Source organism: Aphelocoma coerulescens, chromosome 15 (genome assembly GCF_041296385.1).
Source record: "Aphelocoma coerulescens isolate FSJ_1873_10779 chromosome 15, UR_Acoe_1.0, whole genome shotgun sequence".
Taxonomy (NCBI): domain Eukaryota; kingdom Metazoa; phylum Chordata; class Aves; order Passeriformes; family Corvidae; genus Aphelocoma; species Aphelocoma coerulescens.
The window spans coordinates 13,910,892-13,920,426 of NC_091029.1; the positions used below are offsets into that span (position 1 = coordinate 13,910,892).

Consider the following 9,535-nt stretch of genomic DNA (forward strand, 5'->3'; position numbering starts at 1 on the left):
CTGAGCAGAGCACCTCTCTGCTGAGCAGAGTACTTCTCATTCAGGTGACATGAAAAACCACCACTCTTCTGAATCCTGGCCTGAGTCCCCAGAGTGATTGAGGTCTTAGACTGGACACTTCTAGATGACGTGTTTGAGCCCCAACTTCACGAGTCCTTTGCATCTGTCACACCACATAAAATGGGGATATTTTCCTGCTGTCAGCTCTTATGGTAAAGCTCAGTGTTTGTTGATAGAGGACACTGGGATACATGAACAGAAGGAATGTGGAAATTCTATTAATGAGGGCAATTTAGTTTTAATAGCTGCTAAGTGAGCGCTGGATCTGCTCAGGCAGAGACAAGTTATTAAAGGTGATAGTACAATGATGATTAGAGCAAGCCCCTGGCTACAATCTTTCCCGCATTTAAAGTCATTTCAAGCATCAGGATCTCACTGTTACAACTGGCAGCACAGGTGGTTTACCTGCTTGCTTACACACGTGTTGGATTTCCCCAAGCTACACCTTCCATGGGGGTTTTCAGAACCTTTTCTTTCCTTCCTTTGCCCCCACCCCTTTGCACTGGAAGGAGAAAGATATTTCCCCTTTGCTTTCTTCCTAAAGGCTGCAATGTATTTTTAGCTGCTCAGGATGTCTCCAAATAACGCAGTGACTCTGAACTTGCATTGTCAGCCTTCCCTGTAAAGCCTCTCCTGGGAGGTTTATGGCTCACTCTCCACAGCTTTGCTGATGCAGCGTGTAATGTTTATACCTGCAATCAAGCATTGGCTGAGCTGCAGCCCAGTGCTGGCAGCTCTTTCCTTCTCTCTCTGCCCCCCCCCTTCCCTTGCAACTCCCCTCTGGTGATACTGGATTGATAAAGTGCATACAGTGGTGATTGCCTGTATAAAAGTTAAAAAAAAGAGCATTACTCAATAGCCAGAAAAACTTGTATGTGCTCTGCCCAGCATGGATGAGATGGACCTGGGGGTCTGTATTTCTTTTTCTAGATGATTTATAATGCCGTCCTCCCCTGCACTGCTGTTTTCAAGCCATTTAATGGATTTTGAGATTTAGCAGATAAGAGGTTCATCTACAGTTTAGAAATGGCTTTTCTTTTAAACAGAACACAAAGGCTAGTTTCTTTTTTTGGGGGGGGGGGATGGCTGGTACTTAACAGATCTTTTCCCCAAAATATCTCAGGGCCTGCGGTTGCCTCAGAACTTCTTATCAGAATTTTTACCAACCAACAAAACTACCTTGAAAAAGCACCTTTCAAACAGGGGCCTCATCTAGATGGGAAAGTGAGCCTGATTCAATTGGAGCAGGATTCTAAAATAACTTACTTAAGCATTCACAATGCAGAAAACTTTATTGCAATTTAAGAGGGTCTTACTCATGCTTAGCTTTGGTTTACTGTGTATTCCCAGTCCATGTTAGCTAAACCAAAACAAACATATCTTACAGGCTTTTGCCAGCATTTGACTAAATGGGTCTGAAGTCACTCTTTACTTAAATCAGTGCAGCTGTGGTTGAAAATAAGGCCAAATGCATTCAGTTAATCATGAAGACAGTGCCAACAAAATGCATGAAAAAAGACATCATGCACAATTTTCATGATTAATGTATCTACAAGTTCTCAGTTACAGGCACAGAGATGCAAGTGGAGCTGAGTCTTGAATGCCATGGAATCAAGGATGTCACTGGTGTGTGCATTTGTATTTATTTGAAGTCTCCCTGAACTGAAGAGCACTTTATTTTATACACAGTTATACTTTATTTTTATACTTTATTTTTACACACAGTTTGCCTATGTTCAGTGCAAGGAAATTGTAGATACCGTGCAGCCGTAAATTTGGGAGTTTTCCTTCCTCCCTTTTTCTTTCTGGGATATAGTGTAGCATCTAAAAATCAGGTTCTGCAGGCAGCTGTATCTGGTGAGGTTTGAGTATGGCTTTTCACTTTAAAACGTACTTCAGGACTATATGAATCTCTTTCAAGGTCTCAAGAACCTCTTCCGACCACCCTGTGATCCCACCCAGATCCCCTCTGGAAGTGTCTCACTCTGTGTAACTCCCACCTATCAGTGGAGTTCACTGTGCAGTTAAAAGCTGCTCCAAACCGAGCTAATTTTGTTCATTTATCCTTGAGGATTCATGCTTAATTAAAATGGGCCTCAGGGAAGTATGACTATCTTAATTTATCCTTTACCAGAGAAAATGTTTGAAGGCCATGATTTTATGCAGATCCAGACTTACTTATATTAACAGAAGATACTTTTGGTTACCCAACTCTTTTTTAAGCCATTATCTGGGACTCTTTTTCTCTTTCATTGAATTTACAAAGTAGCAGCAGAGGTGCTGAATTGAAGGTGCATCACTGGAAACACTGCAAGGGGAAAAGTAGTTGAGCGTATCTTTGTGATAGAACTCAATCAGACTTCTGTTTTTATGCTTCCAAGTCAACATAGAGCTTAAATCAACATACAAAGGAGGGTTTTGACTTGTAGCAGTTTGTGCTTTGTCTCTGACTTGGGCTACCACACTACAGTCAGCCTCCAGCTTCTTAAGTTTCCATTTATTATTTATTGCAAAAACTCAACTTCAACGTGAATTTCATCTACGAATTCTTTAGTTCCTTGGCTCTAAATCCTGTTATTCAGCTGTCCCTAACTAGGACAGGTGGTTAAAAGGTTGCTACTTCACAAGTATGGCAAATGGCTGCTACCTGCTTGTTTTCTTTTACATTTTTCCCCCCTGAAAATGGAGCTACCAGCAGCCATGTGAGACCTGGCCACCAAACCCCATCATCCACTTGGGATCTAAGTAGGGCTCAGAATAATCTTTACCCAAGACAGAAAATATTATTATGTGGTTTCTTCAATTAGAGTTTAGTATTGTGCTCTCTCCTAATAGTGCTGGAGCAATTGTTCTACGCTGAAGTTGTTTGCAGCGTGGTGAGTGTTGTTTATCAGTTGCTGTATTTTAAATATGCGAAGGACAGACATATGGTTTTAGTTCAGAAATGCTTGTTAAAAGCTTCCTTCTAATCTGAGGTTAAATAGAGAGTTCAGTATATGTGTGTCTTAGAACGAGCCCTAACATCTGTGAAAATGAAATAACTATTTCTCCAACAGACTTTTGGAGCAAAATTAGCTTTCTAAAGCACATAAATAAGCTGGTAGGTTGCTTTCTTATTTATCAGCCTCAGAAAAATGAATTAGTAACTTATACTTCTGTGTTTGAACAGCGAGGCCTTGAAGAAGAAAGAACTTTTCTCTCCCCAGGTTGTTACTTTCAGGTAAGAGAGAGCTGTCATAAAGCAACTTCTCTTTTGTTCACATTTTCAAACAATTACTTTATGTTTTTTTTCATTTGTCCCTATTCCATCTCTCAATAATATGGCCTATTTATCTTGAGACATATTTTAATTACAGTAAGATTTGTGCCTAATGCTGTGTAGCTTCCTCAGAGTTGACAAATTTGGAGAGAAGCTTGAAGGTGAATCACATTGCAGGACATCACTTTGAATTTGCCATTGGGGAATGAAGGGAATGTGCTGTCTAGGTAGAGCATGTCTCAAATACTCTGTGGGTGCATCAGGAAGTTTTGAAAACCTTTCCAACCAGCGACTGCACAGCCAGGGATGTTTTGTTGTGAGGAGCCAGGGTATGGGCAAAATGTCAAAGGTGTGGCTTGCTCTGCCCTCCTTGCCTTCAAGCACTGAAGCTTCATTATGTGACTCAGGAGCTACGTGTGTTGCTGTTCACATCAAAGCTGCTCACAAAAACCACACAGCACTGACTCCAGCTCCCAGTTCCTGGCAAACTCACTGTCAGCTTGTGTACGAGACTGTTCTGAAGTGAACCTTCTTTTTTTTTGAGTTAGGAAGTGCTGTACAAGAATCCAGAAATTTTGGTCTAAAATGACAAGAAGAAAAGATGCTGCCAAAGAGGGATCCTTTGAAACTCTGGCTTTGTAGAAGTAAGGGTAGAAGTGTCCACTGTAGGAACCTAAAGCAAGTTTGATCCCATCCATGTGTCTGACTGGACACACTTTGAGGTGCTGCATGGAAGAGTGTCCCACACCAGCAGCTCTGTTCTTGTTTCCATCAGCCTTCAATCAGTTCATTCAGTAGAACATGTGGCTCTCAAAGAAATTTGCACACTTATCTTGTGTGTGTGGGTGCAAAGAGTAAAATGAAGGCAAATAATGAGATAAGTTGTTACCATCCTGCCTGTATTTCGAAACAGCATGGAGATGTTGGTCAGTGCCAAGACTCATTTCCTTCCCAGGATTTGGCTGTAACAGAATACAGAGTGAAAAAACAAACCCCTCTTACAGCACAGGTGCTGGTGGCACGATACCACGTGGTGATCTGGATTCCATGGATTCCCGCTGCGCAGACGGGCTACCTTAAAGCGGAGGAAGATATCCTTAGACTGATGGCAGTAATCACAAAGCTGATTGATCTGGCAAGTTGCAGCCTCAGCAGAGACTGGCCACATCTCCACAAATCTCCAACTTCTTTGATTTCCTCTTGAAAAAATATTCGAAAGTATGTGTATTTCTGGAGGTCTATTCAAGAGGCCATAAGGGAATCAAGTTAAATAATGTTTTTATTGTGTTTTCTTCTGTAGTTTTATGAGTGTTTATGTGTGGGCTTGGCTAAGAGATGTGAGGTCAGATAATACACTCAAAGTACTGTAAATACAAAGCTTTGTGCTGAAAACCACGAGTGACTCCAGATTTTTCTCACTGTTTTTACAGACAATTCACTCACAGTCCCACCTGCAGTGTTTTGAGAACTAAGTAGGCGAAGACATTGTTCTGAACAGAACCTGAAAAAACAAAATGCTTATCTCAAATTTTACATTTCAGACCCTGCCCTGAGTCCACATACAGCAAATAAGCCTGCAAAACCATATCACAGGTGCCACATTTTGGATTTGGGATCCCAAGATACTTTAACACAGTAAGAACAAAGCCCATTAATCCAAAGATAGCACAGTGTTACAACAAAACAGAGCTGAGCTGTAATCCTGAAGATTATAGTTTCAGGAGAAAGATTTAATGTCACCTCAGGGTGGTTGCTTTTTTTTTCTTGGTTCTGTTTTGTTTTCAGGCAAACTTCAAAGTGCCTCATTAGATGCCTTCAGAAGTCATGAAGATGAAATGAATAAGAAGCGATTCAGGCAAATTGTTGACTCTGGAGAAAGATTTTACGGAACAACAACACAAAAGCAAAACCCCTAGGGATAGCTGTAATTGCATATCTGAAGAGTATTTCAGTGCTGGTCTGCCAGCCCCACTTAGCTCAGGCACCTTCTCTTCATCCTGAGAAGGGCTGATCCTTTTTGTCCTGGCTTCTCAAACATCAGACTAAATTTTCCTTGACTGTCTAAATTTCCCTTGACTATGTCATAGCGATTGAGCCTCACAGATTTCCTGTGGGGAATTCTTCATGCTACAGAGTAGATTTGCCGAGGAGAGAGATATTCGATATCTGTTTTTTAAAGTGTGTAGCAATCCAGACAGTTTGATAGCTGTGGAGGAAGAAGGATTTTTTTTTTTTTTTAATTTATATTTGTTACTTTAACGATGCTGGGATAGGGTGAGAGAAAGAAAAGGAACAGGAGAGAGAGTCTCAGTGATTGATGGTTTCCATATTGTGAGGAGGTAAATCCTTCGGTCATGCTGAGCAGTGAGCGCTGTCCTTTAGAGCCCGCGCTTTGGTGTCTCAGGTTCAGCCCAGCCCAGCCCTCCTTGGCGCACTCATTCCTTTGTACCCCGGAGCTCCCGCAGCGAGGCTCCGCTGCATGACCCTGCTGCTTGGGGCAAGTGTGGGCAGATGCTCGCTGAGTCAGCGGAGAAGGTCTGGCCGCCCTGCCAGCTGCCGGCTCCGGAGCACGGAGCAGGGAGGGGTTCCCAGGTCAGGCTCTGTGGGACACGGCCGTTTGCAGCACCTGAGAGCTGCTCCAGGGAACATCGGGTGATGCTGGGCTCGCTGGAGCGGGGATGGGAACACCAAGCGTTGTGTGGGATGTGCTTCATGGCTCTTACTGGCGTTTCCTGACTTGGTGTGTCTCTCCCAAAGGCGTGAGCAGGGGAGTGCTGGACATAAGAGGGCAGATGAGCTCCTTTCCTTGTCTGGGTCACACTGGCACCCACATGCACTTCTCCTTCATGACCACCCTGTTACTGCTGTGAGAGTGCCCCCCTTTTCTTTTACATCTGCTGCCTTTGAGTCTTTGAAACATAACAAGCACAAGAAAAGTAGGGAAGTTGAAAAAGCTGATTTAATTGTGGGGGTTTGATCCTTTTTTTTTCCCCTTGGTGCAGTGCCTTTGTCATATGTTCGAGGACCATGTGAAACTTAACATTGGCTGAGAACAGAAGTTCTGCACATCACACACATACACACAAGCTTTTCTAAACTTCATTTTTTTAGTAGCAAAATAATTGTACTGCAGTCACAATGGTCCATGAGAATACAAAACAGGCGAGGTTAGCAGGGAGACGGTAATACCTTCTATTTTGCTGACTGATACTGTTGCAGAAATTCAGACTCGCTTTCAGGCTCGGACGCCTTGTTAGGTCACCCCCTCCAGCCTGTGATGGTGGGTGAAGCTGGGAGTGCCACTACCAGCGACAGCCAGACGGTGCTGCTCTGGCCCTGGGATTATAGGGGAAAGTGCAGGAGAGAAACCAGTGGAAAACAGGCGCCAGGGAGAGAACGATTTGTTCCAAAACATTTGCTTTGTAACAGGGTCATCTATAAATTCTGGGATTTCCTGTTTGCTGAATGGCAGGCTTTCTCTTTTCAGGTTACAGACTGGAATAATTTTATTACAGCTCACTGTAAGCTTCTTTCCTTTCCAAGCTCAGATTTGCAGCCTTTGCACAGAAATTTCCCAGCTTTCTTGGGGTTTTAAGTTGTATCCTTCAGCGTCGTGCTCTAGACCTGTGCTTTAATTTCCTTTGGGTTTTGGAAGTGGTGAGATCATGGTAGTTTTAGGGGAAAAGCATTAGAGATATTAATGGGTTCTTTTCATGCTGATGTATGTTTTCTCTGGATACTGGGAAAGCAAAACTTAAATAAAGAAAACTGGAAAAAAATAGTATTTAAACTACAAGGAGCCTGATCCTGCATCTTGTATATCTTGTGAATTCATCAGCTTGACTGGGAGTTGTCAGTGTTCAGGAAATGCAGGGTTTGGGCTACAGCTGCTCAGGATGTTGCTTGGGTTTTTTAACATTTTGTTTCAGAAAACACCCGTTAATGGGTTGTCTTTGTTAAGAGTTCGGTTAGGAAACACTGTCAGGGTAGTCCCTCAGGTCAGACCCTTCTTGCTGAAACAAGAGAGACCTGTCCCAGAATATTACCTGATAATGACGTAGCTTCATGCTGGGAGAATTCACCTGTGCTGGCAAAGATCTCGGTCAGGTTGCAGGTCTGAAACAGCCAGTGACAATTTTCCACGAGTGCCTTGAGTACCTGGGTATCTTAGTCCTTTTCTGTGTCATGGAAAGAGTGGGAAAGAATCAAAAAAAAGGATCCTTTGAGAGCTTATGATAAACGAGGAGAGGAAGAGAAAGGTGATTGCAAGCTCTGTGAGATAAGAGAAGTGTTTTGTGCTGCAGCAGGAGATGCTCTTTGGGATCTGCTCCTGGTGCCAAGGTCTTTGGCCAGAGCTTTGTCCATGGCTGTGCTGCACAGGACTGCAAACAGCCAGGGAGAGAGCCCTCTCTGCCTGGGAGCCTTCACTGATTACACTTATAATGAGAGAAGATTAATTTTTTGTAACTGGGGAGCAAATCTGCTAACTCAGCTTGAATTTTTATTAATGGGAGAAAGTTTAGAAGCTCTGAGTGCACGATTTTAAAGATGGCTGTTGTTGAACGTGCTGGGAGCATTTTGTCTTTATGCTGAGTTTAGCAAATGAGATTCTAGTCCTTGACTGACATTATTAGGCACTATTGTAACAATAATGAAAAGAAGATGATTAAAATCTGCCTACTAGTGGCAGGGGTTGATGCTACTATACAGCAATAGAAGGAAGATGGCATTCTGAGCTTCTTGCATTCTCCACTGATGTGAGCACAGCATTATCTGCATCTCTGTTGTAAGGTAAAATGGAATTTTCAGAAGAGATAAACTGAGTAATTGCTGTTTTTATTTTAACTGATGCAAAAGCTAACTTCTTTTCACATGGAACTGATGCCTTCCAAGGAAATTTTGTCTGTGTTAACTTTGGTGAAAGCTTCAGACTATTTTTGGCAGCAATTAAAAGCATTCAAGAGATGCCTGTCACTTCAGCTCACATATTTCCACAGGGTACTTTATTTGTGTTTTATGAAAGAAATAGAAAACACAGCAATATGGCTTCTGCTTAACTTGAACTATCTTGCGTCTTGCGGCAGCAAGTGACAAGCAATTTTTCTTCATTGGAAGCTGTTCTTCCGGATATCACAGCATGGAGTTGCTGATAGGATTTTCACAAGAAAAATAATAACATCTAGCATTCACTAACACCTGCTGTCCAGTGATCTTAGAGTGCTTTGGAGAAATATTTATTAGGATTCATGACTATGAAATTGGTAACATTTTATTGAGCTGGGCTTGCAAGAAAAGCTGATTGTTGTCTCTCTAAGATTCAAAAGTGTCACTAATTCAAAATGTTAGCATTTTTCAAGGCTTAATTTGAGGGAGCTGGGGCTGGATGTTCAGAGCAGATCAGTTCTGTTTTACTTCAGAAGGGGTTAAATGTGAAGAAATTGAAGACTTGGGCCAACAGTTTCCCAAAATTAAGAACCAGCTGTGAAGATGCTGCTGCAGAAAATTTGTCTAGTAATTGCTCAAAGGGACAACAGTATAGTAGTCAGGCTGAGAATAAAACGAAGAGCTATTTTATTTGCAGGATCCTCTTCTCATTCAAATATTTATGAAGCTTGTTGAATACTTCTCTGTGTGGATTCTGTGGGAGGAAGTATGAAATGTATGTGTGGTATCTCTGATAGAATTTAGCTCGCTGTGTGGGTATAATCTAAAAAAACATTAGATCAAGGGTACAACTGTGTTGAGCTCATCTGATGTATGACATACCCAGCTTCTAAAAGTGGCTCTACTGCAACACCTAATACTTGGAGCTTTCACCAAAATTCTTCCCACCACTGCATTCTGAATTTTAAAGTCTGTAATGGAATTATCTGCCAGCAGTCCCTAATTAATACAGTGTTGAGCCAGCTGGAATCACGAGAGCAAACGGCTCTCCTGGCACACCATGGAGCGGCTTCTGAGCAGTGCCAGTGCCTGTGTGCAGCACCCATCACACTGCACACAGACCTCAGCTCCTGGGGCAGTCCTTGCCTCAGTTAGAAGTCACTCCACAGTCACATTTGCAACTAGACACCTCTGTGTTGTCGCCTGTAATGCGCAGGTGAAAAAAGCAGGTGGAAGGAATACAGCGTGATGTTTTGGAATGCCTCAGCAATGCTGTATTACAGCATCAGTGTTTGGAACTTCTCAGAGTACGGGGCACCAAGGCTGCTGTTC

At 42.6% G+C, this 9,535-nt stretch overlaps 1 long non-coding RNA gene across 1 annotated transcript; it reads left to right on the forward strand.

The window, feature by feature from the left end:
• The first annotated feature begins 1,607 nt into the window (after positions 1 to 1,607).
• Positions 1,608 to 3,934, forward strand: LOC138119328 (uncharacterized). Its single transcript, XR_011155470.1, has 3 exons — positions 1,608 to 1,686; positions 3,230 to 3,280; positions 3,868 to 3,934. It is a non-coding gene; the product is annotated as an uncharacterized lncRNA (long non-coding RNA).
• The last annotated feature ends 5,601 nt before the right edge of the window (positions 3,935 to 9,535 follow it).